At 35.4% G+C, this 27,639-nt stretch overlaps 14 non-coding genes across 14 annotated transcripts; all 14 read right to left on the minus strand.

Moving 5' to 3' along the window:
* Positions 1 to 10,377: 10,377 nt before the first annotated feature.
* Positions 10,378 to 10,459, minus strand: TRNAS-UGA (transfer RNA serine (anticodon UGA)). Its single transcript has one exon. It is a non-coding gene; the product is annotated as a tRNA-Ser (tRNA).
* Positions 10,460 to 10,735: 276 nt separating this feature from the next.
* TRNAS-AGA (transfer RNA serine (anticodon AGA)) lies at positions 10,736 to 10,817 on the minus strand. Its single transcript has one exon. It is a non-coding gene; the product is annotated as a tRNA-Ser (tRNA).
* A 280-nt stretch (positions 10,818 to 11,097) lies between these two features.
* TRNAS-AGA (transfer RNA serine (anticodon AGA)) lies at positions 11,098 to 11,179 on the minus strand. Its single transcript has one exon. It is a non-coding gene; the product is annotated as a tRNA-Ser (tRNA).
* Positions 11,180 to 11,454: 275 nt separating this feature from the next.
* Positions 11,455 to 11,536, minus strand: TRNAS-AGA (transfer RNA serine (anticodon AGA)). Its single transcript has one exon. It is a non-coding gene; the product is annotated as a tRNA-Ser (tRNA).
* A 280-nt stretch (positions 11,537 to 11,816) lies between these two features.
* On the minus strand, positions 11,817 to 11,898 carry TRNAS-AGA (transfer RNA serine (anticodon AGA)). Its single transcript has one exon. It is a non-coding gene; the product is annotated as a tRNA-Ser (tRNA).
* Positions 11,899 to 12,174: 276 nt separating this feature from the next.
* Positions 12,175 to 12,256, minus strand: TRNAS-AGA (transfer RNA serine (anticodon AGA)). Its single transcript has one exon. It is a non-coding gene; the product is annotated as a tRNA-Ser (tRNA).
* Positions 12,257 to 16,253: 3,997 nt separating this feature from the next.
* TRNAS-AGA (transfer RNA serine (anticodon AGA)) lies at positions 16,254 to 16,335 on the minus strand. The gene has a single exon. It is a non-coding gene; the product is annotated as a tRNA-Ser (tRNA).
* A 279-nt stretch (positions 16,336 to 16,614) lies between these two features.
* TRNAS-AGA (transfer RNA serine (anticodon AGA)) lies at positions 16,615 to 16,696 on the minus strand. Its single transcript has one exon. It is a non-coding gene; the product is annotated as a tRNA-Ser (tRNA).
* Positions 16,697 to 17,093: 397 nt separating this feature from the next.
* On the minus strand, positions 17,094 to 17,175 carry TRNAS-AGA (transfer RNA serine (anticodon AGA)). The gene has a single exon. It is a non-coding gene; the product is annotated as a tRNA-Ser (tRNA).
* Positions 17,176 to 19,680: 2,505 nt separating this feature from the next.
* Positions 19,681 to 19,762, minus strand: TRNAS-UGA (transfer RNA serine (anticodon UGA)). Its single transcript has one exon. It is a non-coding gene; the product is annotated as a tRNA-Ser (tRNA).
* A 1,280-nt stretch (positions 19,763 to 21,042) lies between these two features.
* TRNAS-AGA (transfer RNA serine (anticodon AGA)) lies at positions 21,043 to 21,124 on the minus strand. The gene has a single exon. It is a non-coding gene; the product is annotated as a tRNA-Ser (tRNA).
* A 667-nt stretch (positions 21,125 to 21,791) lies between these two features.
* On the minus strand, positions 21,792 to 21,873 carry TRNAS-AGA (transfer RNA serine (anticodon AGA)). The gene has a single exon. It is a non-coding gene; the product is annotated as a tRNA-Ser (tRNA).
* A 2,507-nt stretch (positions 21,874 to 24,380) lies between these two features.
* TRNAS-UGA (transfer RNA serine (anticodon UGA)) lies at positions 24,381 to 24,462 on the minus strand. Its single transcript has one exon. It is a non-coding gene; the product is annotated as a tRNA-Ser (tRNA).
* A 1,255-nt stretch (positions 24,463 to 25,717) lies between these two features.
* TRNAS-AGA (transfer RNA serine (anticodon AGA)) lies at positions 25,718 to 25,799 on the minus strand. The gene has a single exon. It is a non-coding gene; the product is annotated as a tRNA-Ser (tRNA).
* Between the last annotated feature and the right edge of the window lie 1,840 nt (positions 25,800 to 27,639).

A 27,639-nucleotide genomic window follows, 5' to 3' on the forward strand; every position in this document is an offset into this window, starting at 1 on the left:
GACCTGGTTCGACAACAGAAAGATCAAGACCACCACCAACAGTAGTCTGACATTGATCTAGATCTAACTTAGTCGTGTTTAGATCTATCTCATCCCCAATTAGATCAGAATCTGCACCTGATCATGGCTCAACATGCATTCTCGATCTGCATGCCTTGGGTTCTGGACCTGGACTGGATTATAAATTAGATCTAACAAGTTAGGCCTAAACAAACTTGAATTTGATTAGAAAATGGGCATTCAATGGGTTAGACAAACATTACTTATCCAGTTCCATCTGTCACTGTGAATATCATACACAACTTATCTACTGGAGTACTGCACGCACCGTAGATCTAACTTTAAATTTAGAGTTAACGTTAAAAGTTAGATCTATCTTCATCAGTCAAGGCTATCTAATATAACAGACAGTGGCGTACCTAGGATTTTCCACAGGGGGGGCAAAATCGGCCGCCAAAAAAATTGACAAGCAAAAGAAAGAAAAAAAAAAAAAAAAAAAAAAGGTCTTCAATCTTCAATCCAAAATAAAGGTTATTGTATCAGAAAAAAAATTGACAAGCAAAAAAAAAAAAAAAAAAAGGTCTTCAATCCAAAATAAAGGTTATTGTATCAGAAAAAAAATTGACAAGCAAAAAAAAAAAAAAAAAAAAAAAAAAAAAAAAAGGTCTTCAAGCTCGTCAGGGGGGGGGGGGGGGGGGCAGTGATATGTATTTTGTATGGGTTGTGGCTCGTCAGGGGGGGGGGGGCAAAGTGCCCCCCCTGCCCCCCCCGTAGGTACGCTAGTGATAACAGATATTGACTGATGGGGTGTGTAAAAAACATCCTTTGGACCGCCTAAAAGATTTATATTTTCCAAAGGGATCGTATTTTCCCAAGGGATCATATTTTCCCCCAGCGCGCAAATTGCGGCGGTCCAAAGAATGTTTATATTACACACCCCATCAGTCAATATCTGTATAATAGTAATATTGGATGACCAATTTTCGTGGGATGCGTAGAAATATTGTTACTAGCTGAAGAACAATATTTCTACACATCCCACTCAAGGTCATCAAATATTCCCTAAATATTTCCGTTCCAGAGCATCACCAATCCAGAAAGCGATGCGGCACATAGGTACCATGTTATAATCCGAGTACCCCCCCCCGCCGTAGATCAAGTCTAGGAACGACTGTATTAAAAGTGAGCTTAATTTAAAAAAAAAACCGCACTAGTCTTGCAAGAAGGCTTCAGCTGGTATATACCAAGAGAAGCTTCATGGTCAATGCAAGAAAGGTTAAAGTTCACATTTTCTACTATACTCTTTTTTGTTGTCTTTGTTGAGAGTTGGATGCATTTTGGTGTTTATGCCGTCAATCAAAACGTTATCTCTGGTGTCATTGAAGTTTAAGATTACTCTCAGACTACCAGTCGCTGATATTGCGCCCTCATGTGTTTGTGGCGCAACCACTGACAAAACAAAATCGCCGCCATATACTGTCATCCCACTGACTTACATTTTCCAACTCGACGCACTACACATGCTATACGAGGCTTCAAAGAGGAAGGCATTTTCTTAAACCTTCGTTCTACCACAGTCAACCTCAATTCTTGTAAATTCCCATAATCTCGAATTCCAGGACGATATCGATTATATTTCAACACAATAAATTACGAAATTTAAGTACCATCAAGTGCAGATTTTCCCAGTAAGTGTGGATATTTTTCAATCAGCATAGAAAATCCTCTGCATGAACTATTCATCCTATTCCCCTAATCCCTAAACTGTCTGCATGACCGAGACAGATTATACATCTGTAACACGTGACGCCATTGAAGATACCCATCCTTTATACTTTTTTACAGTCTCATGAACAAAACCGACTCCAAACCGACTGATGGTATCTCATTGGCGATCACGCAATAGCTTTGATCGGTCTGGAGTCGGCTCCGCCGATGTGACGTGGGCATAAATGTAGAGCACAAATCAAAGCCGATGATTATATTCAGTTTCTATCCGACGCGATCGTTGATTTATATCAGCCATTCATTGATTATGAGGTACTGGAGTCGAAAGGGTGAAGTAGGTATCAATATACTCTCTTTGAGAAGGGAATAATACATTCTAAGAAGAATAGGTTCAACTAGGTGCAGACCAGGGCCCCGTCTTACAAAGAGTTGCACCTGATCCGATCAATCACTATGGACGGCCAGCAACGTCAACATCTAACATACATGCATGATTGTTCAAAATATTTTCTATGATGTATATTCATACATCCATCGTTCTCTTGAAGATTCAGTGTGATTCTTTCTGTTTACTAAGAAGATTGCGCAAATTTCCTGTAGAAAAGAATATGACACTGATGGATTTCCATAGAGTTACGATTGATTGGTTCAATCGTAACTCTTTGTAAGACGGGGCCCAGATGTCACACTGGGTGCACCTATTGAAGGTGCAATTTTGCACCTTTTTGGAAAGGTGCAACTTTGCACAGTCCTCTCTGAAAGGTGTAAATTAGGGAAAGGGTTCCAAAATGTACCCCCACCAAAATTAACGAAAGATTGTCGAGACTTCCGGTTTGTTCACTTCAGATTTTCTATGGATTTTTAAGTGTTGCTTTCCTTGCCTGGGACTCGAACCCACCTCGTAATTGCAGTCAAGACCTCTTCCGGCTATGCTAGCGAGAAGCGCTGATACCAGAGGGTTTCTTTTAAGCGATTATGTGCCGATTGTTCGACCAGTCTAGACTTACAGACCATTTACTGATAAAACAAATCGATGTCTATGGACAATTATATTTTGGTATGTACATGTATCTCCACTCTCCCATCAATTATGTTCTATATAAAAGGCTAAATGTTGATGTGAGGATGAAGTATGACAGCAACTTAGACTATACAGGGAGTTCAAACTTGCACCCTGCCGCCAGCCACGGTGGCGAGTGAAAGGTGCAACGATGCTCGATTAGCCGCTCTGCACCAATTCCCGCAAATTTCACCTTTCTTGCACCCCTACTTCTTAGTATGTACGTTTTATGTCATGTGTCTTTCCAACTATCGAATCGGTCACAACAGTGAAACTCCAGACCCATCGAATATATTACGTTATTTCTCATAACATAATTACGGGTCGGTTAAGAGACAGTTTCGATGGTGGCGTGACGGAATCATTATACTTAACGGACAAGTCCACCCCAACAAAAAGATGATTTGAATAAAAAGAGAAAAATCCAACAAGCATAACACTGAAAATCGGATGTAAAATAAGAAAGTTATGACATTTTAAAGTTTCGCTTAATTTTACAAAACAGTTATATGCACACCCTGGTCGAAATGCAAATGAGGAGACTGATGACATCACCAACTCACTATTTCTTTTGTATTTTATTATATGAAATATGAAATATTCTAATTTCTTCTCATTGTCAAGTGATAAAACGATTGATTCCTCCCTGAACATGCGGAATTAGCATTGTTTAATACTATATGGTTCAGTCAAGTTGGTCCTTATTGTCAAATCTATAAAAAATGAAATATTGTATAATTCAAACAATGAAAAACAAAAGAAATAGTGAGTGATGGACATCATCGACTGACTCACCTAGTTGTGCGTATCACTGTTTTGTGAAAAGTAAGCGAAACTTTAAAATGTCATAACTTTCTTTTTTTACATCCGATTTTGATGAAATTTTCAGCACTATGCTAGTTTGATTTTTCTCTATTTATTCAAGTCAGTATTTTCCTGGGGTGGACTTGACCTTTAATATCAACTATGAATAAATTGAATTTTTTTTTTTGGGTGGGGGGGGGGGGGGGAGATGCCCTCGCAGATCGCCCCAAATATTTTGCGCTTAGCCATAAACCCCAGGTTGTTTTATAGCTTCAATTTTTTCAAAAAATATTAGCGAACCTTAGTAAATCAACCTTTCATCATAACATTCCTGACAAAGATCCTGGAGCCTGTTCCATTAAAAAGTTTTACAACTATTTTGTAACTTTGCGATTATGCTGTTATGGTAATCACCATGGTAACAGGGTTGAGCAACCGATCACAATCAAGGTTTCCATGGAAGCTACAATAGTGGCAAATTCACAATAGTTTTTAGCAATGGCGGCGGAAGACCAAAAGTTTAGGGGGACCAGCAAAAATTTTTGACAAGCAAAAAAAAAAAAAAGGTTATTAACCAAAATTTTAGGGGGGGGGGGACTACCTAAATTTTTTGACAAGAAAAAAAAAAAAAATAGGGTTATCAACTAAAATTTTAGGGGAGGGGGATCAAATTTAGGGGGACAGGTCCCCCCGTCCCCCCCGCTTCCGCCGCCTATGGTTTTTAGTCTTGATAAGAAACAGGTCCCCGGTAAAAAATCATCATAGTTTGATATACGATAACATGGATCTTTGTGAGATTTGAATACACTCACTCATCCATGTGTCATCACATTCTTCAAATACACACATAATTATGCAGATTCTGATTTGAGCATAAGTATGTGCAAATTTTAATGAGAGGTTAAAAGAGAATGAGGCAAGTTCAGAGGGAGAGAGAGAGGGGGAGTGAGGGGGAGAGAGAGAGAGAGAGAAGGGGGCGATTGACGGTGCATGGTGGGGGGGGGGCGGTATCATATTTTAAAATGTACTATGAATTATAACTGACCTCTAATGGAACAACAACAAAAAAGCCAAGAGTTTAGACATGAGAGCCTGGCTAGTTATGCGTTTGAAATAGTCCGTCCATGACAATGGACGCGGACGGATCGCTGATCGATGTTTCGAATGGGGGAGGGGGAAGGAAATGATGATTTTGTCCGAAATCCGCCCTGCCTCCTCCTTTTTTTACCCCAGGAATGACACTTTTGCCTTCACCATGTTCATGATAGGCCTAAACTACTAAGGCTCTATGACGAAATGATCTTGGATGGGGACTGGGCTATATAATACGTAAAATGTTTAAAAATATCATGTTTTGGGGAGTCATTCTAAGGTTGGAAGAAATATTTTTTTGCACAATTTATATACTTATAAAAGTATATCATTTTGTAAAATTTTGCAGTTAAAAAGAGGATATTAATTTTTAGGGGAGGGGGAGGGGGGCTGGGGGCTTTGTCAACTTCCCCACCCCTTTCGCTGCGTATGGCCATGGAAAAGACGATGAGAAGCACTTGCTGATTAATGCGCCACAGAATGTCAATTCATCTGTGCTAGCTCTATAATTATTTTGTAATTCCCGTTGGAATTTCATGCGATACGATCAAGATTGTCGATGAATCAACGAGATTTTCAAGCCTCCTCTGACGTCACAAGATTTCATTCATTAACGGCCAGTCACACCAACACAACGTGCTTCAAACCGATCGATGGTACGTCATAATAGGAAATAACGTAATAGTTTTGTTAGGACTTGCATCAGTTTCGCCGGTGTACCTCGGGCATTTTAATGTTTAAAAACTATACATTAAATCTCTCTTTCCCGCCAGTTATTTGCACAGGCGCCATTTTCACTTGAAGTGGTGAGTATTTATAGCTTAAACATGACGAGAATTATGAGTATGTTATGATTTACTGTTTGCGTTGTGCCAGACAAAAATCAAAACTTAGCGTGGCAAGACGTCCACATCTTGAAGAAATCGATGCGGTATATATGATGCAGTGACGAATCCAGGTGAGGGGCACGTCCGGCCCGTGCCCCCTCCCCCCTTTGAGAGGCACAAAATATATGTTGTATAATTAGGGAATCGTGTTTCCTGGAAAAAAAATAACCGATTTGGTATTGAAAACCTTTTTTTTTTGCTTGTCAAATTTTTCCTGGAACAAAAGAACCTCCATTTTGTAAAGAAAACCCCTTTTTCTTCACTTTTCCAGTACAAAAATGCAGGCCCTGGAAGGGGTGGTGCGTGTATTATTCTCCATTGGCAGCACCCCCTGGAACACTAGTAGGTGTGAGAAATCCATAAATTCAATACAACAATTCCCCCCTTTGTTTTGCTTGTCATATTTCTCGGGACCAAACTGATCTTCATTTTTAGTGAAGGTTTTTTTAAATGTTTGCTTGTCAAATTTACATCGTTCCCATGGACCTGCAAAAATTCCCCCTTTGGAAAATCCTGGATCCGCCCCTGCAAGATATGAAATACGTAGAATATCTAGGGGATGGAATTCATATTCGATTAGGATGAAAAAGGGGGAATGGTAATTGAAAGCAAACTACAACATCGGCTCACCTTTGTAAAAAAACAAATCTATACTCTTAAAAATCACTGGTAATGAAAGCGATGTATTAATGAACATGTGCCCGACCGAAAAAAATTGGTCAAATTCAATCATTATTCCTTTGTAAGAATCGAACAGATTTTTGGCTTACACGTAGGCCTACCTCTTTTCTCCATGTCATATTCACCAACATATTGGCTACTTTAACCAATCCTTTTTTTATACATTTTTTAAGAGTTTACTTTAATATATTTTAAAGTTCAGAATAATGGTATAAGAAATTAAGTATCTGCTTCGATCCTGTAAAGTATTAATTGCCTAAAATATTAATTTATCTTCGATCGCAATGCAAAATAAATTTTCACATGATATCAAAAAAGAGAAGGGCATACGATACCTTAGTGTAAATAATGCACCCCTCCCACACGCACCCGCGCACCTACTCCCACACAAAAGCGTTTACTAATAAATGGATGGAATCACTTAATATTGATTTTCCCCTTTTTCGTTTTGTTTAATTTGTGACTCGTTCTGTTTATTGTTAGACATTTTAATTTATCAATGTAACTTGACTTAGACCCAGATGACAATTTTTATATTTTTGACAATCCATCAAGATATTGGTTATGTAATGAATTCAATAATAACAAACAGATATGTGATGATAACAAAGAGAGATTTAGTATGCTTCATTTTAATTCTAGAAGTCTATATAGAAATTTTGATGATATTCATTCCTTTATTACTCAACTTAATTTGAAATTTTCTATTTATGGTTTTAGTGAAACGTGGATTCATAATAACACACCATTCTTGTTTAATTTTGACGGATACAGTTTTTATCACAGTGACAGACATGATCGAAGAGGAGGCGGTGTTGCCTTGCTCATCCATAACTCATTTAATGTCAAAATAAGATCAGATATATGTTTATCAAATTATTTTTGTGAATCTCTTTTTATAGAAATAGTATTGCAACATAGAAAGAATATTGTGGTTGGTGTCATATATAGAGATCCTCATGTAGATATCAAAGGCTTTAATGAAAATATTGATGAATGTCTTGACAAATTGTCACATGAAAATAAGTCCATTTACATTATGGGCGACTTTAATATAAATTTTCTGAACATTGATTCCAATAAATACATAAATGATTTTGTTAATATTTTATATAATAATTCATTTCGTCCTTTAATAGATAAGCCCACCCGGATTACCACCCAATCTTCAACTTTAATCGACAACATAATTACTAACGTACATACTTCTCAAATTCAGACAGGGATATTCTACAGCGACATTACTGATCATCCCCCCATATTCCAAATAAGTAATCTGTATTGCGAACAAAAGACCAATAAAATTCTACCTCCCACTTTACATAAGACAGATACAGCTTCTATAAATTCTCTGAAAAATGATTTATCTAATATTTCCTGGGATGAAGTTGTATTATGCAAAGATATTGATAATGCCTATTGTAAATTCATGCACTATTTTAAAACTGCGTACGACAGTAACTGTGTATCAATAAGAACAAAAACAAAACAAAAAATACGCAAGCCATGGATAACAAACTCTTTATTGAAATGCATACATAAAAAAGACAATTTATATAAACGTTTTTGTAAAAGTAGAAATCAAACAATTGAAAGGAAGTTCAAATCTTACCGAAATAAATTGAACCTTATTCTAAAAAAGGCCAAAAAACAATATTATAGTAACTTGCTGCAAAAACATAAAAATAATCTTTCTAAGTTGTGGAAAATAATTAATGAGGTTCTTTTTACAAATAAACATAATTTAAATACTTATTTCCTGAAAGATGGTGTTAAAATAACTGATGATCAAATTATCGTAGAAGAATTTAATACATTTTTTGCTAATATAGCTACCAATATCAAATTAAATATTCCCCAGTGTTCTAATAATTTTTTGTCTTATCTCTCAAACCAATGTCAAAATTCTATATTCTTACATCCAACAAATGAACATGAAATTATTGAAATAGTAAAACATTTTAAATCAAGTAAAAGCATGGGATTTGATGGAATTAGTCAGTGTGTTATTAAAAAAATAATTCATTTCATAACAAAACCCCTAACACATATCTTTAATGTATCATTTTTAACAGGTAGATTCCCAAAGGACATGAAAATAGGGAAAATTATTCCAGTATTTAAAAAAGGGGACTTGCATATATTTTCAAATTATAGACCTATTACTTTACTCCCTAGTATTTCCAAAATCTTAGAAAAGTTAATGTACAATAGGCTTATACGGCACATTGATAAAAATAATCTATTAAATAATTCACAATACGGTTTTAGATCAAATTACTCATGCGAGCTTGCACTTATCGACCTTAATGATCATCTCCTAAATAATATGACTAATAATCTACATTCACTCGGTATTTTTCTCGATTTAAGCAAAGCCTTTGATGTTATCAACCACAATATTTTACTTAGTAAACTATCTCATTTTGGTATTTGTGGCATTGTCCTTGAATGGTTTAAAGATTATTTAACTGATCGTTTTCATTATACCGTTTATAATAATGCTGTTTCTCATCATGAGAGGGTCCATTGTGGAGTCCCCCAGGGCTCCACACTGGGCCCGCTCTTATTCTTGATATATATCAATGATTTATGTAATGTTTCTCATTTTTTTCATTTTGTCCTTTTTGCCGATGATACAAATTTAGTTGCGTCCAATTGTGATTTTGATTTACTTATTAAGAATACAAATGGAGAATTAATTAAGATTATAAACTGGTTCCATGCTAATGAATTAGTAATCAATTATGAAAAGACAACTGTTATGTATATTAGTAAAGAACATGTAAAACATGACATTTCGGATGTTAAAATATTTATGAATCAAATCCTCTTGAATTGTTCGAAAACAACCAAGTTTCTCGGAATCACTTTAGATGATACACTGTCATACAGCAGCCACCGTTCTATTTTAGCTAACAAAATCTCAAAAAATATTGGTATTCTTTTTAAACTTCGCAATTTTTTGCCACAGAAGGAGTTATTTATGATATATAACTGTCTTTCCTTACCCTATCTTCAATATTGTAATATTATTTGGGCGAATGCTGGAATAACGAAATTGGAACCCCTTCATAAATTACAAAAGAAAATATTAAGAATATGTACCAACTCCCCCTTTAGAGCTCCCTCACGACCTTTATTTTTTAATCTCAATACCCTTAATATATATGATATTCATAAATTTCAGATAGCATCTGTGATGTTTCGTACTATTCATAACATAATTCCTTTTAATATATCCCGTATGTTTTTAATAAATAATTCCGTTCATTGTCACAATACTCGCTCAAGTAATAATTTTCATTATCCCAAGGTTAAAACACAAATTCTCCTAAATTCATTAAGGCATTATGGCCCACGCATTTGGAATAATCTCCCCGATGGAATTAAGTACTCAACAACAATTACGTCATTTAAATCTAAGTTAAAAAGAATGTATTTAAATGAATATGCAAAATAATTTGTTGCCTTTCTCCTTGCTGAAATCTCATACATTTACCGCCCTACCCTCCCTGTGTGTTTGCTGGTGTTTGTTGATGCTGTGTGTGCATTTTTTCTCTTTTTTTTTGGTTTTAATTCAATATTAATGTCATACAATGTACTGGGAACTACTACTCACAAGTTTTTATAAACTTTTCTGTAGTTTCCAATTTTCTCTGATACTATTTGTCATTCCTGTACATATTGTATATATATCATTTTTTTATGCTGAGAAAATGAATAAATTGAACTGAACTGAACTGAACTGAACTTTTGTTTGATAATTAAAATTCGTTAATTTTATTTGAACGTAATCCTTTATGTTTAGATTTGAAATCAATGAAATAAACTTGAAACCTATTATTGACTGTAGTATTTCTTCCAAAATGAAATGGCGTAGAAAATGGTGTGAGTGTGTGTGGGTGTGTGTGTGTGTGTGTGTGGGGGGGGGGGGTGTTCATGACTTGCTCCCCCTATAAAGCTACGTCTGGAGACCAACAACTTCTACAACAGACTGATATAAGACCGATCCCAAACCGACCATTGATTGCGGCAGGTTATGACGATTGTGACTGATAATTAAAGCGGTCAATTGTGAAGAAAAAAATGCGATTGTCTAAATAAATAAATAAATAAATCTTTCGTTGCGAGTAGGATTCGAACCTACGCGGGAAGATCCCATTTGATTTCAAGTCAAACGCCTTAACCACTCGGCCATCGCAACTTGATATTTCTGGTATGATTATTAAAAGTTAACTTTGAATCAGTTCTACCAAGTTCTTGATGCATTCAAAGTTATTTAAGATCGATTAAATGGAAATAGGTATAGACTTAAACTAAATAATAAAATGCTTTTTTCACGCTCATGTAAAAAAGAGGCGGGGTGGGGAGAAGATGATACGGAAGGAAAAATAAAAATAATATGCACCCTCATAATCATTCGCTCAAATCAAATCCGCTCATTTGCAAAAAAAAAAGAGAGAAGAAAACCAATTCCTATCGTTGCGAGTAGGATTCGAACCTACGCGGGAAGATCCCATTTGATTTCTAGTCAAACGCCTTAACCACTCGGCCATCGCAACTTGATATTTCTGGTATGATTATTAAAAGTTAACTTCGAATCAGTTCTACCAAGTTCTTGGCCTGTTCTTGACGCATTCAAAGTTATTTAAGATCGATTAAATGGAAATGGGTAAAGACTTAAACTAAATGATAAAATGTTTTTTTCACGCTGATGTAAAAACAGGCGGGGTGGAGAAAAGATGATACGGAAGGAAAAGGAAAAATAATATGCACCTTCATAATCATTCGCTCAAATCAAATCCGCTCATCTGCAAAAAAGGGAAGAAAACCAAATCCTATCGTTGCGAGTAGGATTCGAACCTACGCGGGAAGATCCCATTTGATTTCTAGTCAAACGCCTTAACCACTCGGCCATCGCAACTTGATATTTCTGGTATGATTATTAAAAGTTAACTTTGAATCAGTTCTACCAAGTTCTTGATGCATTCAAAGTTATTTAAGATCGATTAAATGGAAATAGGTATAGACTTAAACTAAATGATAAAATGCTTTTTTCACGCTCATGTAAAAAAAGGCGGGGTGGGGAGAAGATGATACGGAAGGAAAAATAAAAATAATATGCACCCTCATAATCATTCGCTCAAATCAAATCCGCTCATTTGCAAAAAAAAAAGAGAGAAGAAAACCAATTCCTATCGTTGCGAGTAGGATTCGAACCTACGCGGGAAGATCCCATTTGATTTCTAGTCAAACGCCTTAACCACTCGGCCATCGCAACTTGATATTTCTGGTATGATTATTAAAAGTTAACTTCGAATCAGTTCTACCAAGTTCTTGGCCTGTTCTTGACGCATTCAAAGTTATTTAAGATCGATTAAATGGAAATGGGTAAAGACTTAAACTAAATGATAAAATGTTTTTTTCACGCTGATGTAAAAAAAGGCGGGGTGGAGAAAAGATGATACGGAAGGAAAAGGAAAAATAATATGCACCTTCATAATCATTCGCTCAAATCAAATCCGCTCATCTGCAAAAAAGGGAAGAAAACCAAATCCTATCGTTGCGAGTAGGATTCGAACCTACGCGGGAAGATCCCATTTGATTTCTAGTCAAACGCCTTAACCACTCGGCCATCGCAACTTGATATTTCTGGTATGATTATTAAAAGTTAACTTTGAATCAGTTCTACCAAGTTCTTGATGCATTCAAAGTTATTTAAGATCGATTAAATGGAAATAGGTATAGACTTAAACTAAATGATAAAATGCTTTTTTCACGCTCATGTAAAAAAGAGGCGGGGTGGGGAGAAGATGATACGGAAGGAAAAATAAAAATAATATGCACCCTCATAATCATTCGCTCAAATCAAATCCGCTCATTTGCAAAAAAAAAAGAGAGAAGAAAACCAATTCCTATCGTTGCGAGTAGGATTCGAACCTACGCGGGAAGATCCCATTTGATTTCTAGTCAAACGCCTTAACCACTCGGCCATCGCAACTTGATATTTCTGGTATGATTATTAAAAGTTAACTTCGAATCGATTCTACCAAGTTCTTGGCCTGATGCATTCAAACTTCAAAATTATATAAGATCTGGTGATTTAGTCACGTGATCTTTGCAAATCAAAAGCACGGTAATCAGCCGTCATGACAACAGGATATTTAAACTTAGCAGTGACCTGTGTCACAATCATGATGCTCAATTCAAATGTTCATCAATATTTAAAAGATCATTTTCATGAAATATGTTTTAAGATTGAAAGTTACCCAATAAGGCAGTGTGCCTTGATAATTTAATTGTATTTCTCTGTAAAGTCAGATATTTTGTTTATGATGTGAAAGTCAAGATAGTCCAAGAGCATTAGGCCAAAATAGGCTTAAGAAAGGAAATTTCAGGTAACAAGCTGAATTTTTCAGGATAGGTCCAGGAATGTGTCTAGAATAATATACTAAAAGTCTTCTTATATCCTCCTTGAGGGTTTTCCGTAATCCAAGATGGCGTCCAAAATGGCCGCCATTACAGAAAAATGGCGATAACGCTCTCATTATCCAACCTAGACATCGAATTTTGGGGCATATTTCATGGTTTAAAGGTGTAAAAAGAGCTATTGATAAAAGTTAGAGTGAACATATATAGGCAGACCAGTATACCTAAAAATCCAAGATGGCGTCTAAAATGGCTGCCAAAGCCTAAAAATCCACAATTCATCTATTGCTTATGTTAGTATCTTTAATTTTGTTTCTATTCAGTGGTGTTAAGGGTCAAGTAGTACATTTGGACAAGTTACAAGGACAGTCAATGGTCAAGTTTGTCCAAAAATCCAAGATTGCTTCCAAAAATGGGGTTTAAAATGGCTTCTATTACTTACAAATGGACATAGTACATTTAATATCTGCCTGCATATATGATTGTGGTGTCTAAACCATGGTTTGAAGGGTCAAACAATACATTAGGACAGGTTAAAAAGACTCTCACAGGTCCAGTATGTCCAAAAATCCAAGACGACTTCCAAAAATGGAGTCTAAATTTACTGCTGTTTCTGAAAAATTGACATAAAAATCAAAGACGGCTTGTAAAATGGAAACTAAAATTGACATAGTTCATCTAATATCTGCCAGGGAGATAATATTTTGTTGTCTAAACCATGGTTTAAAGGGTCAGATAATACCTAAGGACAGGTTAGAAAGGACATGCAGTGGTCCAGTATGTCCAAATATCCAAGATGGCTTCCAAAAATGGAGTCTAAATTGACTACTGTTACTGAAAAATTGACATATTTCATTAAGAATCCACACGAGAGATATGATTGCGGTGTCGAAACGATTGTTTAGAGGGTCAAATAATACACTAGGACAAGAAAAACAGGACCGCCAGTGGTCCAGTATGTCCAAAAATCGAAGACGGCTTGTAAAGATGGAGTCTAAAATGGCTGTTGTTACAAACAAATTAACATAACAGTTCATTTAATATCTGCCTGGGAGATGATAGTGTGGTGTCTAAACCAATTAAAGGGTCAAATAATACATTACGAGAAGGTAAATGGACACGCAGTGGTCCAGTATGTCCAAAAAACAAAGATGGCTGCCAAAAAATGGAGTCTAAAGTGGCTGCTATAACTTACAAAGGGACATTAGTATATTTTACATCCGCGTGAGAGATATTACTAGTATTTTGGTGTCTATAGTTTCAGGAGTCAAATAATACTTTGGGACCCCTCACAATGATATGCAATTGTCCATTTTGCATTAAAATCCAAGAGGGCTTCCAAAAGGGCGTGTAACTCCCATCACTTAAAAACGGTCATACTTCATATCCACCTGTGAGAAGTGAATTGGCAAATATAGGACAAGTAACAAGGATGTTCAGCTCTTCATTATGTGCAAAAATCCAAGGGGGTAAAATTATTGAAAAATGCCTGCTGTTACCTGCTCCTGAAATCATAAGCCATAGGATCACTTTTCCCCAATGCATTTAAGCGTTGATACCGCAATTATTCCTCACAGGTGGATATTGTATGAATTAACACTATTTTCAAATGATGGGAGTTATTAAGACGCCGTTTTGGAAGCCATCTGGGATTTTTAGGTAAAATGGACAACTGTATATCATAGTTAACAGTCAAAAATATTACTTGACCCTTGAAAACGTAGTATAGACACCACAATCATATCTTTCAGGTGGATTTTGGATAAAAATTTGTCCTTTGTTTTCAGTCACAGCAGTCAATTAAGATTTTATTTTTGGAAGCCATCTTGGATTTCGGACATAGGCCTACTGGACCACTGGCTGTCCTTGTAACTTGTGTCAATATATTATTTGGTTCTATAAACCATGGTTTACACACCAAAATCATATCTGCCAGGCAGATATTAAATACTTTGATTTTTAGACATATTGGACCACTGGCGGTCATGTTTTTCTTGTCCAAGTGTATTATTTGACCTTCTAAACAATAGTTTCGACACCACAATCATATATCTCGGGTGTATTCTTAATGAAATATGTCAATTTTTCAGTAGCAGCAGTCAATTTAGACTCCATTTTTGGAAGCCATCTGGGATTTTTGGACATACTGGACCAATGGCGGTCCTTTTTACTTGTCCTGGTGTATTATTTGATCCTTTAAACCACAGTATAGACACTACAACCATATCTCTTAGGTGGATTTTTAATGAAGTATGTCCATTTTCAGTAACAGCAGTCAATTTAGACTGCATTTTTGGAAACCATCTTGGATTTTTGTACATGCAGGACCACTGACTGTCCTTTGAACTTTCATAATATATTATTTGACCCTTTAGACAATGGTTTTGACACCAAAATCATATATCCCAGGCAGATATCAAAATAATGAACTATGTCCATTTTCAGTAACAGCAATCAATTTAGACTCCATTTTTGGAAACCATCTTGGATTTTATGACATACTGGACCAAGGAATGTCCTCTTAACCTGTCATAATGCATTATTTTACCCTTTAAACCATGCTTTAGACCCCAAAATATCATCTCCAAGGTAGATAATAGATAGACTATCTCAATTTAGACTCCATTTTTACAAGCCATCTTCAATTTTTATATCAATTTTTCAGTAACGGCAGTCAATTTAAACTCCATTTTTGGAAGAAATCTTGGATTTTTTGACATACTGGACCACTGACTGTCCATTTAACCTGTCCTTATGTATTATTTGACTCTTCAAACCATGGTTTAGACACTAAAATGATATCTCTCACGCGGATGTAAAATTAACTATGTCCCTTTGTAAGGAATAGCAGCCACTTCAGACTCCATTTTTGGAAACCGTCTTGGATTTTTGGACATAATGGACCACTGAAACTCCTTTTAACCTGTCCTAATGTATTATTTGACCCTTTAAACCATGGTTTAGATACCAAAATCATATATCTCAAGCAGATATTAAATGTACTATGTCCATTTGTAAGTAATATCAACCATTTTAGACCTCATTTTTCGAAGCAATCTTGGATTTTTGGACATACTTGACCACTGACTGTCCTTGTAACTTGTCCAAATGTACTACTTGACCCTTAACACCACTGAATAGAAACAAAATTAAAGATACTAACATTAGTACTCGATGAATTGTGGGTTTTTAGGCTTTGGCGGCCATTGTAGACGCCATCTTGGATTTTTAGGAATACTGGTCTGCCTATGTTCACTCTAACTTTTATCAATAGCTCTTTTTACACCTTTAAACCATGAAATATGCCCCAAAATTCGATGTCTAGGTTGGATAATGAGAGCGTTATGGCCATTTTCTGTAATGGCGGCCATTTTGGACGTCATCTTGGATGACGGAAAACCCTCAAGGAGGATATATAAGGACTTTTAGTATGTTATTCTAGACATATTTCTGGACCTATCCTGAAAAAATCAGCTTGTTACCAAAAATGTCCATGTTAAACCTAATGCTCTTGGCCTAAGATGGTGACAAAAAAAGAGAGAAACAAAAAACTAACAGGAAGTATATTTCGTTGCGAGTAGGATTCGAACCTACGCGGGAAGATCCCATTTGATTTCTAGTCAAACGCCTTAACCACTCGGCCATCGCAACTTGATATTTCTGGTATGATTATTAAAAGTTAACTTCGAATCAGTTCTACCAAGTTCTTGGCCTGTTCTTGACGCATTCAAAGTTATTTAAGTTCGATTAAATGGAAATGGGTAAAGACTTAAACTAAATGATAAAATGTTTTTTTCACGCTGATGTAAAAAAAGGCGGGGTGGGGAAAAGATGATACGGAAGGAAAAGGAAAAATAATATGCACCTTCATAATCATTCGCTCAAATCAAATCCGCTCATCTGCAAAAAAGGGAAGAAACCAAATCCTATCGTTGCGAGTAGGATTCGAACCTACGCGGGAAGATCCCATTTGATTTCTAGTCAAACGCCTTAACCACTCGGCCATCGCAACTTGATATTTCTGGTCTGATTATGAAAAGTTAACTTCGAATCGATTCTACCAAGTTCTTGGCCTGATGCATTCAAACTTCAAAGTTATATAAGATCTGGTGATTTAGTCACGTGATCTTTGCAAATCAAAAGCACGGTAATCAGCCGTCATGACAACAGGATATTTAAACTTAGCAGTGACCTGTGTCACAATCATGATGCTCAATTCAAATATTCATCAATATTTAAAAGATCATTTTAATGAAATATGTTTTAAGATTGAAAGTTACCAAATAAAGGCAGTGTGCCTTGATAATTTAATTGTATTTCTCTGTAAAGTCAGATATTTTGTTTATGATGTGAAAGTCAAGATGGTGACAAAAAAAAGAGAGAAACAAAAAACCACAGGAAGTATATTTCGTTGCGAGTAGGATTCGAACCTACGCGGGAAGATCCCATTTGATTTCTAGTCAAACGCCTTAACCACTCGGCCATCGCAACCTACTTGTTACTTAACATATTGGAAGTAAAATTTAAAATAAACTAGATAACCACTCGGCCATATCAACTCCTTCAAACCAATAGACCATACCACAGTGCTAACAGAACAATAACAATAGGCCCAGTCACATCTCTCGGTATTAAGTGACGTCAAACGTTGATCCAATATATGGCGTGTTATGTTTCTGATTTTTCTCCAAAGATCATTATTTTAACGTTGATAAAAGTAGAATTACAGATACAATTTTGTGAAACGAATACCTAATTGACCCTTTCCGTATTAGGGTGATTCCATACGTGTCGTACGGGACATTTAGAGAACATTTGACAGTTTTTTTATAAGAAAAACAAAAAATATTCCAGTAACTAAAGGTGATCATCAAGTACTACCAGAGTATTAGGAAAGCCTAGACTTAACATGACTTGAATTCACATCCTGTATTATACAGATTTAAAATAGTAATGTGTCGTACGGACGCAGAAAAAGTGGCTTTTTTAGAAACCTCAAGTTTGTACTCTAAAGTCTGTGAGTTGGACAGATAATTTTCATAGAAACTGAAATCAAATTGATATTCAATTACCCAAGAACAAACACATCTATGAAAGAAAGCAAAATAAACATTCATGAATAAATAAAGCAAATTACAATTTTCAAGAACATTGTGGCGTACGGGACACTCAAAATGTGTCTTACGGGACATCTCTAAATTGAAGCCAAACTTTCTTAGTTTATGTCTCTTTAACTTCTTTAATCACTTTATTTGGCTGATGATAATGATAATCCTATCAAACGTAAGACATTCATTATGTTAGAAACCGCTATTGGCTGAATATTTCTGTCAATATATCATAAACAAAATAATGTGTCGTACGGGACACTTGTGTGTTGAACAGGCACTTGCGTGTTGTACTGGACAGCCTGAATAAAACAATGAACTCTTTATCAATCAGAAGGGGAGCATCGCCCCTTAATTCTTCCTTTTGAATGAAAAGCATTTTAATAAGTAGTCATTCATTACAATATAATTAAGTAACCTCGATATATACAATCGGGATCAATATATTATCATTTTTTTCATGATGGGAAATGTAAAATGGTTCACAGCATTTTTACGAGCTCAAAAACTTGAGGTTCTCTGTGAAATTATATTTTAGTGAATTAATTGATGATTTCCAATACACTATTTAAACAATGAATGAATGAAACTGTTTGCAAAAATTATGGGGCTAAAATGTCATGTTTTTTCATATAAAATGTATTATACATGATATATGTGACAACTTTCACTGGTAATTCTACTAAATATTTTTTTTTCTAAGGAAATGTGATTCTACTTTTTCGAACCTTTCTGCATTTGATGAAACCATATGGTTTGTCTTATTTTCCAGATTTTTTTACAAATTGAAAAAAAGTAAGGAGTTTCAATACTGCATATAACAAAATTAGTGATCATCAAGGGAAGTCCAAATAGATGATTGATATGTAAATATTTTTTTTTTACATCTTATAATAATTTCACATTAGCATGCAAGAGGAAGTCATCTTCCAGGCAAGGGTGAATCAATTATAAAGGTTTTCTTTTCATGCTCAATGACAAAGAAATTAACCTGCTCTGACCAGTGAAAATCACCAGTTTAGCTGAAGGGATTCACAAAAGAATACGCCTACATGAAGTCAATTAAAATGGTTAGAATCACCTATTTCATGTTCTATGGAGATAGAAAGAGTACTTTATTAGTTCACTTTATGTCAAATCAATTACTTAAATTAAAATAGGCCTACTATTTATAGTTTCTGAATCCAAATCCTGCAATTAAATGCAGTATATATTGTGTGTCGTACGGGACAACTTTTAATAGGACAATTATTGAAAAATGAAGGGCTGTAATTAGATCCTTATTGGATAAATCGATCACCCATGGGTCAAAAATAGAGAAACTGCTATTGTGAAATTGCATCATCAAAAATAAAATTGTAGGAAAAACTTTTGCATTTTCATGTGTCGTACGAGACATTGCTAAAAATAGGTTCGGAAAAATCAGGGCTGCCCCTATTATGGATCATGAAAATGTTGTAGATATTATTTGGAACCATCAATGATACATTATTCCATTGACCTGCAATATTTTCAATCATCTCGTGCTTTGCCAATAAATGGTTTCAGGCAGTGTTTGTAAATGACTGTTTAATTAGCAAAATTATTGAAAATTGAAAATTCCATTGTTTTACATCGCACACTACCAGCGTGCAAATTTTTGCGGCGCTCGCGCGATCGGCGGCCGAGATCTCAGGGGGGGGGGGGGGGTTGAATCAACCCCCCGGTCACAGAACAGCCAAAAAAGCCCGGCCTAGTTAGGGTTAAGATTGAAAGTTACTCAACAAGGCAGTGTGCCTTGACAATTTTCATTGTATTTCTCTGTAAAGTCAGATATTTTGTTTATGATGTGAAAGTCAAGATGGTGACAAAAAAAAGAGAGACACAAAAAACCACAGAGAGTATATTTCGTTGCGAGTAGGATTCGAACCTACGCGGGAAGATCCCATTTGATTTCAAGTCAAACGCCTTAACCTCTCGGCCATCGCAACCTCTTACTGATTGTCAACAGTGAAAATAAAGTACATCTATTCGGAGTCATTCAACCAACCAGTGATCTTACCTCTTCAAAACCAATAGACCAGCCTCCCGTAACACAAAGGTTAGCGATTGATCGTACTGATACGCTTGATTGATTGCACACTTTAGTCAATGGGATCAATCGTAGAAAAATGCTCTACGATCAATCGTAGAAAAATGCTCTACGATCAATTGTAGAAAAATGCTCTACGATCATCATATTTTTGTGTTACGGGCTCCAGTACTGACCACACAGAAATTTTGTAAAAGGCTAACAACGCCATGTTACAAACGGCCCTGTTACAACCGGTAATGTGACAGCGATGCCCATTGTCACAACTTAAACATTGAAATAAATGATTTTAATTCAGAATCCGAAAGACGTGATTGGGCTTACAGGAAGTATGTTTCGTTGCGAGTAGGATTTGAACCAACGCGGGCAGATCCCATTTGCGTTCTAGTCAAACGCCTTATCCACTCGGCCATCGCAACTTGATATTTCTGGTACGATTATTAAAAGTTAACTTCGAATCAGTTCTACCAAGTTCTTGGCCTGTTCTTGATGCATTCAAAGTTATTTAAGATCGATTACATGGAAATAGGTAAAGACTTAAACTAAATGATAAAATGCTTTTTTTCACACTGATGTAAAAAAAGGCGGGGTGGGGAAAAGATGATACGGAAGGAAAAGGAAAAATAATATGCACCTTCATAATCATTCGCTCAAATCAAATCCGCTCATCTGCAAAAAAGGGAAGAAAACCAAATCCTATCGTTGCGAGTAGGATTCGAACCTACGCGGGAAGATCCCATTTGATTTCTAGTCAAACGCCTTAAACACTCGGCCATGGCAACTTGATATTTCTGGTCTGATTATTAAAAGTTAACTTCGAATCGATTCTACCAAGTTCTTGGCCTGATGCATTCAAACTTCAAAGTTATATAAGATCTGGTGATTTAGTCACGTGATCTTTGCAAATCAAAAGCACGGTAATCAGCCGTCATGACAACAGGATATTTAAACTTAGCAGTGACCTGTGTCACAATCATGATGCTCAATTCAAATATTCATCAATATTTAAAAGATCATTTTAATGAAATATGTTTTAAGATTGAAAGTTACCAAATAAAGGCAGTGTGCCTTGATAATTTAATTGTATTTCTCTGTAAAGTCAGATATTTTGTTTATGATGTGAAAGTCAAGATGGTGACAAAAAAAAGAGAGAAACAAAAAACCACAGGAAGTATATTTCGTTGCGAGTAGGATTCGAACCTACGCGGGAAGATCCCATTTGATTTCTAGTCAAACGCCTTAACCACTCGGCCATCGCAACCTACTTGTTACTTAACATATTGGAAGTGAAATTTAAAATAAACTAGATAACCACTCGGCCATATCAACTCCTTCAAACCAAACTGCTATTGCTAGAGAAACTGCTATTGTGAAATTGCATCATCAAAAATAAAATTGTAGGAAAAACTTTTGCATTTTCATGTGTCGTACGAGACATTGCTAAAAATAGGTTCGGAAAAATCAGGGCTGCCCCTATTATGGATCATGAAAATGTTGTAGATATTATTTGGAACCATCAATGATACATTATTCCATTGACCTGCAATATTTTCAATCATCTCGTGCTTTGCCAATAAATGGTTTCAGGCAGTGTTTGTAAATGACTGTTTAATTAGCAAAATTATTGAAAATTGAAAATTCCATTGTTTTACATCGCACACTACCAGCGTGCAAATTTTTGCGGCGCTCGCGCGATCGGCGGCCGAGATCTCAGGGGGGGGGGGGGGGGTTGAATCAACCCCCCGGTCACAGAACAGCCAAAAAAGCCCGGCCTAGTTAGGGTTAAGATTGAAAGTTACTCAACAAGGCAGTGTGCCTTGACAATTTTCATTGTATTTCTCTGTAAAGTCAGATATTTTGTTTATGATGTGAAAGTCAAGATGGTGACAAAAAAAAGAGAGAAACAAAAAACCACAGGAAGTATATTTCGTTGCGAGTAGGATTCGAACCTACGCGGGAAGATCCCATTTGATTTCTAGTCAAACGCCTTAACCACTCGGCCATCGCAACCTACTTGTTACTTAACATATTGGAAGTAAAATTTAAAATAAACTAGATAACCACTCAGCCATATCAACTCCTTCAAACCAATAGACCATACCACAGTGCTAACAGAACAATAACAATAGGCCCAGTCACATCTCTCGGTATTAAGTGACGTCAAACGTTGATCCAATATATGGCGTGTTATGTTTCTGATTTTTCTCCAAAGATCATTATTTTAACGTTGATAAAAGTAGAATTACAGATACAATTTTGTGAAACGAATACCTAATTGACCCTTTCCGTATTAGGGTGATTCCATACGTGTCGTACGGGACATTTAGAGAACATTTGACAGTTTTTTTTATAAGAAAAACAAAAAATATTCCAGTAACTAAAGGTGATCATCAAGTACTACCAGAGTATTAGGAAAGCCTAGACTTAACATGACTTGAATTCACATCCTGTATTATACAGATTTAAAATAGTAATGTGTCGTACGGACGCAGAAAAAGTGGCTTTTTTAGAAACCTCAAGTTTGTACTCTAAAGTCTGTGAGTTGGACAGATAATTTTCATAGAAACTGAAATCAAATTGATATTCAATTACCCAAGAACAAACACATCTATGAAAGAAAGCAAAATAAACATTCATGAATAAATAAAGCAAATTACAATTTTCAAGAACATTGTGGCGTACGGAACACTCAAAATGTGTCTTACGGGACATCTCTAAATTGAAGCCAAACTTTCTTAGTTTATGTCTCTTTAACTTCTTTAATCACTTTATTTGGCTGATGATAATGATGATCCTATCAAACGTAAGACATTCATTATGTTAGAAACCGCTATTGGCTGAATATTTCTGTCAATATATCATAAACAAAATAATGTGTCGTACGGGACACTTGTGTGTTGAACAGGCACTTGCGTGTTGTACTGGACAGCCTGAATAAAACAATGAACTCTTTATCAATCAGAAGGGGAGCATCGCCCCTTAATTCTTCCTTTTGAATGAAAAGCATTTTAATAAGTAGTCATTCATTACAATATAATTAAGTAACCTCGATATATACAATCGGGATCAATATATTATCATTTTTTTCATGATGGGAAATGTAAAATGGTTCACAGCATTTTTACGAGCTCAAAAACTTGAGGTTCTCTGTGAAATTATATTTTAGTGAATTAATTGATGATTTCCAATACACTATTTAAACAATGAATGAATGAAACTGTTTGCAAAAATTATGGGGCTAAAATGTCATGTTTTTTCATATAAAATGTATTATACATGATATATGTGACAACTTTCACTGGTAATTCTACTAAATATTTTTTTTTCTAAGGAAATGTGATTCTACTTTTTCGAACCTTTCTGCATTTGATGAAACCATATGGTTTGTCTTATTTTCCAGATTTTTTTACAAATTGAAAAAAAGTAAGGAGTTTCAATACTGCATATAACAAAATTAGTGATCATCAAGGGAAGTCCAAATAGATGATTGATATGTAAATATTTTTTTTTTACATCTTATAATAATTTCACATTAGCATGCAAGAGGAAGTCATCTTCCAGGCAAGGGTGAATCAATTATAAAGGTTTTCTTTTCATGCTCAATGACAAAGAAATTAACCTGCTCTGACCAGTGAAAATCACCAGTTTAGCTGAAGGGATTCACAAAAGAATACGCCTACATGAAGTCAATTAAAATGGTTAGAATCACCTATTTCATGTTCTATGGAGATAGAAAGAGTACTTTATTAGTTCACTTTATGTCAAATCAATTACTTAAATTAAAATAGGCCTACTATTTATAGTTTCTGAATCCAAATCTTGCAATTAAATGCAGTATATATTGTGTGTCGTACGGGACAACTTTTAATAGGACAATTATTGAAAAATGAAGGGCTGTAATTAGATCCTTATTGGATAAATCGATCACCCATGGGTCAAAAATAGAGAAACTGCTATTGTGAAATTGCATCATCAAAAATAAAATTGTAGGAAAAACTTTTGCATTTTCATGTGTCGTACGAGACATTGCTAAAAATAGGTTCGGAAAAATCAGGGCTGCCCCTATTATGGATCATGAAAATGTTGTAGATATTATTTGGAACCATCAATGATACATTATTCCATTGACCTGCAATATTTTCAATCATCTCGTGCTTTGCCAATAAATGGTTTCAGGCAGTGTTTGTAAATGACTGTTTAATTAGCAAAATTATTGAAAATTGAAAATTCCATTGTTTTACATCGCACACTACCAGCGTGCAAATTTTTGCGGCGCTCGCGCGATCGGCGGCCGAGATCTCAGGGGGGGGGGGGGGGGTTGAATCAACCCCCCGGTCACAGAACAGCCAAAAAAGCCCGGCCTAGTTAGGGTTAAGATTGAAAGTTACTCAACAAGGCAGTGTGCCTTGACAATTTTCATTGTATTTCTCTGTAAAGTCAGATATTTTGTTTATGATGTGAAAGTCAAGATGGTGACAAAAAAAAGAGAGACACAAAAAACCACAGAGAGTATATTTCGTTGCGAGTAGGATTCGAACCTACGCGGGAAGATCCCATTTGATTTCAAGTCAAACGCCTTAACCTCTCGGCCATCGCAACCTCTTACTAATTGTTAAAAGTGAAAATAAAGTACATCTATTCGGAGTCATTCAACCAACCAGTGATCTTACCTCTTCAAAACCAATAGACCAGCCTCCTGTAACACAAAGGTTAGCGATTGATCGTACTGATACGCTTGATTGATTGCACACTTTAGTCAATGGGATCAATCGTAGAAAAATGCTCTACGATCAATCGTAGAAAAATGCTCTACGATCATCATATTTTTGTGTTACGGGCTCCAGTACTGACCACACAGAAATTTTGTAAAAGGCTAACAACGCCATGTTACAAACGGCCCTGTTACAACCGGTAATGTGACAGCGATGCCCATTGTCACAACTTAAACATTGAAATAAATGATTTTAATTCAGAATCCGAAAGACGTGATTGGGCTTACAGGAAGTATGTTTCGTTGCGAGTAGGATTTGAACCAACGCGGGCAGATCCCATTTGCGTTCTAGTCAAACGCCTTATCCACTCGGCCATCGCAACTTGATATTTCTGGTACGATTATTAAAAGTTAACTTCGAATCAGTTCTACCAAGTTCTTGGCCTGTTCTTGATGCATTCAAAGTTATTTAAGATCGATTACATGGAAATAGGTAAAGACTTAAACTAAATGATAAAATGCTTTTTTTCACACTGATGTAAAAAAAGGCGGGGTGGGGAAAAGATGATACGGAAGGAAAAGGAAAAATAATATGCACCTTCATAATCATTCGCTCAAATCAAATCCGCTCATCTGCAAAAAAGGGAAGAAAACCAAATCCTATCGTTGCGAGTAGGATTCGAACCTACGCGGGAAGATCCCATTTGATTTCTAGTCAAACGCCTTAAACACTCGGCCATGGCAACTTGATATTTCTGGTCTGATTATTAAAAGTTAACTTCGAATCGATTCTACCAAGTTCTTGGCCTGATGCATTCAAACTTCAAAGTTATATAAGATCTGGTGATTTAGTCACGTGATCTTTGCAAATCAAAAGCACGGTAATCAGCCGTCATGACAACAGGATATTTAAACTTAGCAGTGACCTGTGTCACAATCATGATGCTCAATTCAAATATTCATCAATATTTAAAAGATCATTTTAATGAAATATGTTTTAAGATTGAAAGTTACCAAATAAAGGCAGTGTGCCTTGATAATTTAATTGTATTTCTCTGTAAAGTCAGATATTTTGTTTATGATGTGAAAGTCAAGATGGTGACAAAAAAAAGAGAGAAACAAAAAACCACAGGAAGTATATTTCGTTGCGAGTAGGATTCGAACCTACGCGGGAAGATCCCATTTGATTTCTAGTCAAACGCCTTAACCACTCGGCCATCGCAACCTACTTGTTACTTAACATATTGGAAGTAAAATTTAAAATAAACTAGATAACCACTCAGCCATATCAACTCCTTCAAACCAATAGACCATACCACAGTGCTAACAGAACAATAACAATAGGCCCAGTCACATCTCTCGGTATTAAGTGACGTCAAACGTTGATCCAATATATGGCGTGTTATGTTTCTGATTTTTCTCCAAAGATCATTATTTTAACGTTGATAAAAGTAGAATTACAGATACAATTTTGTGAAACGAATACCTAATTGACCCTTTCCGTATTAGGGTGATTCCATACGTGTCGTACGGGACATTTAGAGAACATTTGACAGTTTTTTTTATAAGAAAAACAAAAAATATTCCAGTAACTAAAGGTGATCATCAAGTACTACCAGAGTATTAGGAAAGCCTAGACTTAACATGACTTGAATTCACATCCTGTATTATACAGATTTAAAATAGTAATGTGTCGTACGGACGCAGAAAAAGTGGCTTTTTTAGAAACCTCAAGTTTGTACTCTAAAGTCTGTGAGTTGGACAGATAATTTTCATAGAAACTGAAATCAAATTGATATTCAATTACCCAAGAACAAACACATCTATGAAAGAAAGCAAAATAAACATTCATGAATAAATAAAGCAAATTACAATTTTCAAGAACATTGTGGCGTACGGGACACTCAAAATGTGTCTTACGGGACATCTCTAAATTGAAGCCAAACTTTCTTAGTTTATGTCTCTTTAACTTCTTTAATCACTTTATTTGGCTGATGATAATGATAATCCTATCAAACGTAAGACATTCATTATGTTAGAAACCGCTATTGGCTGAATATTTCTGTCAATATATCATAAACAAAATAATGTGTCGTACGGGACACTTGTGTGTTGAACAGGCACTTGCGTGTTGTACTGGACAGCCTGAATAAAACAATGAACTCTTTATCAATCAGAAGGGGAGCATCGCCCCTTAATTCTTCCTTTTGAATGAAAAGCATTTTAATAAGTAGTCATTCATTACAATATAATTAAGTAACCTCGATATATACAATCGGGATCAATATATTATCATTTTTTTCATGATGGGAAATGTAAAATGGTTCACAGCATTTTTACGAGCTCAAAAACTTGAGGTTCTCTGTGAAATTATATTTTAGTGAATTAATTGATGATTTCCAATACACTATTTAAACAATGAATGAATGAAACTGTTTGCAAAAATTATGGGGCTAAAATGTCATGTTTTTTCATATAAAATGTATTATACATGATATATGTGACAACTTTCACTGGTAATTCTACTAAATATTTTTTTTTCTAAGGAAATGTGATTCTACTTTTTCGAACCTTTCTGCATTTGATGAAACCATATGGTTTGTCTTATTTTCCAGATTTTTTTACAAATTGAAAAAAAGTAAGGAGTTTCAATACTGCATATAACAAAATTAGTGATCATCAAGGGAAGTCCAAATAGATGATTGATATGTAAATATTTTTTTTTTACATCTTATAATAATTTCACATTAGCATGCAAGAGGAAGTCATCTTCCAGGCAAGGGTGAATCAATTATAAAGGTTTTCTTTTCATGCTCAATGACAAAGAAATTAACCTGCTCTGACCAGTGAAAATCACCAGTTTAGCTGAAGGGATTCACAAAAGAATACGCCTACATGAAGTCAATTAAAATGGTTAGAATCACCTATTTCATGTTCTATGGAGATAGAAAGAGTACTTTATTAGTTCACTTTATGTCAAATCAATTACTTAAATTAAAATAGGCCTACTATTTATAGTTTCTGAATCCAAATCCTGCAATTAAATGCAGTATATATTGTGTGTC

The sequence above is a fragment of the Lytechinus pictus genome, unplaced genomic scaffold (genome assembly GCF_037042905.1).
Source record: "Lytechinus pictus isolate F3 Inbred unplaced genomic scaffold, Lp3.0 scaffold_154, whole genome shotgun sequence".
NCBI classification, from domain to species: domain Eukaryota; kingdom Metazoa; phylum Echinodermata; class Echinoidea; order Temnopleuroida; family Toxopneustidae; genus Lytechinus; species Lytechinus pictus.